Source organism: Protobothrops mucrosquamatus, unplaced genomic scaffold (assembly GCF_001527695.2).
Source record: "Protobothrops mucrosquamatus isolate PMUCROS unplaced genomic scaffold, P.Mucros_1.0 scaffold6615, whole genome shotgun sequence".
Taxonomy (NCBI): domain Eukaryota; kingdom Metazoa; phylum Chordata; class Lepidosauria; order Squamata; family Viperidae; genus Protobothrops; species Protobothrops mucrosquamatus.
The window spans coordinates 25628-29067 of record NW_015392437.1 but is presented as its reverse complement, the minus strand read 5'-3'; positions in this window follow the sequence as shown (position 1 = coordinate 29067).

The window sequence follows — 3440 nt, the reverse complement described above, 5'->3', positions numbered from 1 at the left end:
GGGCAGCCCCTGAAATACTGGAAGACTGCTATCCTGTCCCCCCTGGTCCTTTTCTTCATTAAACTAGACATACCCAATTCCAGCAACCGTTCCTCATATGCTTTAGCCTCCAGTCCCCTGATCATCTTTGTTGCTCTTCTCTGCACTCTTTCTAGAGTCTCAACATCTTTTTTACATCGTGGTGACCAAAACTGGATTCATTCCAAGTGTGGCCTTCCCAAGGCCTTGTAAAGTGGTACTAACAGTTCACATGATCTTAATTTTATCCTCCGTTAATGCATCCTAGGACTGCATTGGCTTTTTTGGCAGCTGCAGCACACGGCTGGCCCATGTTTGATTCATTGAGTCCCCTGCCTACTTCCCTTTCTATCGATTCTCTCTCTTTCCCCTTCCTACTTGGTTCTCAACCTTTCCTCACACACTTATCCCTACCGTTCCCCACACTCCTTTCTCCACCCCATAACCCACCAGAGCTAATGGAGGGGGCAGGAGGCCAGCCGAGAGAACTCTTCCATTCCTTGCTAGCTACTTGCCTTCCCTGCAGCAAATCAGTAATCACACAATTGCGGCATCTTAAGGGTTGGGCAGGGAGGAGGGCAGACCCTCCCCTACCTCTAGCAAGCATGGAGGGAGGGTTACACAGCTCTGCATCATTGATCCAAGCAACATAAATAGGCGGGAATCAGATGCAAACAGCAGGATGGCAGGACAGCTGGAGCACCTGATTGACAAGTTTTCTAAGATGCCTGCCGGGAACCTAGTGGTGTCTCTCTTTTGTCTTCTCACCTTGTTTTCAACCTGCTCCATCCAGAACAGCCCCGGAGGAGGAAAGAGGTTCCTCCCTTATCCAGGATTCCGACTGGTAAGGTAGAGAATCCCAGGTGTTTGCATTTATCCTTCGGTGGAAAGAAAAATCTTCATCAGGGTCCAGTCCAAGGCGGGAATAAACAAAATGGAGGCTGCTTTAGAAAGAAGGTTGCAGTTTATTGAAGAGGAGAGCCAGACAGAAATGTAACTCTGGAAAAGCTGGCCACATGTAGCTGGGAGTGGTGGGTTTTTATACCTTCTTGGGCTTTTGTGTTTAGAGTTGTTTCCTGTTCCTTTGGCATGAACTTTGACCTGAGCTTTTGAGCATGCCCTTTTGGTATTCTGATGGTGATTAATCCTCTTATGTCCTAAAGGTCATGTTCTTAGAGTTTGGGTGGGGATGTAGATTTTAGGAGTCTTTGTCTTTCTAATCTCATCAGCTTCTACCTTTCTGAAAGGATTATCAAATCTGCATTTCTACAGAGCTGGCCTCTGCCTGGGGCTATTATGAAATCTGGGCCTGCTTTTCTGGCTTTAAGATTCTTTGGGGAAATATAATATTCTGCCTTTATTGATATCTCCCCAAATATTTCTTTCTCTAGTGGTGAGTGTGCTGTCCCCCTGCAATGATGGTAGGAGGACAGCACCCCTCGCCAGAGAAAGAAATATTTGGGGGGAATATTACAAAGCAGAATATTATATTTCCCACAGGAATACAGTAATGGAGAAAGAAAATCTTAAAAGACAGAAGCCAGGCCCCTCTCCCTGCCCCAAGCAGAAACCAGCTCTGTAGAAATACAGATTTTTAAAATACAGATGTTTAAAAGACTCTTTTAAAAAAATGCACAAGGAGACCAGTCTCCTGAGGTGGCCATTTAGGGAGCCCCCAGGTCGAGCAGCAGTCTACCTTAATGTTTTGGGAGTTAGCAGTGGGAAGGAGCTACAGCAGCTTAACAGGGACTTATGCCTGCAGATGTTGTTCCTGACAGTTAGAACAATTAACCAGTGGAACAACCTGCCTCCAGAAGCGGTGAATGCTCCAATACTGGAGGTTTTTAAGAGGAGACTGGACAGCCATTTGTCTGAAATGGAATAGACTTTCCTGCCTGAGCAGGGGGTTGGACTAGCACTAGATGATCTCCAAGGTCCCTTCCAACTTTATTATTATTATGTTGATTGCCTCCTTTTAATTTCTCCTCATTCTTTTTAGTGTACCTCTTGTGGTGGTATCCAGAAGGGCAATTGCCACGGGCCAGACCTCTGTTGTGTGAAGGGGGCCTGCTTTGGTGGGGCTGAAGTGAAGCTGAGCTGTATGAAGGAGAAATCTTTCCCTTTGGGTTGCAGAGCCGGTTGGAAGCGCTGCGAAGCGGGAGGACGATGCGTTCGCCCTGGCCTTTGCTGCACTGATGGTATTTATTAACAGAGGGATAGAATCGAGATCACGCGAAGTGTTAATACCACTTTACAAGGCCTTAGTAAGGCCACACTTGGAATACGGCATCCAGTTTTGGTCACCTCGATGTAAAAAAGATGTTGAGACTCTGGAAAGAGTGCAGAGAAGAGCAACAAAGATGGTCAGGGGACTGGAGGCTAAAACATAATAATAATAATAATAATAATAATAATAATAATAATAATAATAATAATAATAATAATAATAACAACAACAACAACAACAACAACAACAATAATAATAACAACAATAATAACAACAACAACAGCAACAACAATAAAGTTGGAAGGGACCTTGGAGGTCATCTAGTCCAACCCCCTGCTCAGGCAGGAAACCCTATACCACTTCGGACAAATGGCTGTCCAGTCTCTTCTTAACATACAAGGAACGGTTGCTGGAATTGGGTATGTCTAGTTTAATGAAGAGAAGGACGAGGGGGGACAGGATAGCAGTCTTCCAGTATCCCAGGGTCTCCCCCAAAGAAGAGGGAGTCAAGCTATTCTCCAAAGCACCTGAAGGCAGGACCAGAAGCAACGGATGGAAACTAATCAAGGAGAGAAGCAACCTAGAACTAAGGAGAAACTTCCTGACAGTGAGAACAATTAACCAGTGGAACAACCTGCCACCAGAAGCTGTGGGTGCTCCAACACTGGAAGTTTTTAAGAAGACACTGGACAGCCATTTGTCTGAAATGGTATAGGGATTTCCTGCCTGAGCAGGGGGTTGGACTAGATGACCTCCAAGGTCCCTTCCAACTTTCTTCTTCTTTCTTCTTCTTTCTTCTTCTTCTTCTTCTTCTTCTTCACCGCCCTGAGTCCCGTAAGGGAGATAGGGCGGTATATAAATTCAATAAATAATAATAATAATAATAATAATAATAATAATAATAATAATTATTATTATTATTATTATTATTATTATTTTTTATTTTTTATTTTATTATTATTATTATTATTATTATTATTATTATTATTATTATTATTATTATTATTATTATTATTATTATTATTATTATTATTATTATTATTAGAGAACCAGGAGTGAGAATGGGGAGAGAAAAAGAAACGTGGGACAAGTTGCAAATTGAGGATTACCTGTAAAAGGCCGATAAACAAATTGGCTGTGATAGAAATGCAAGTCATCTTGCTTGTCCTGCGCCAAGGACATAAATAAGGTCATA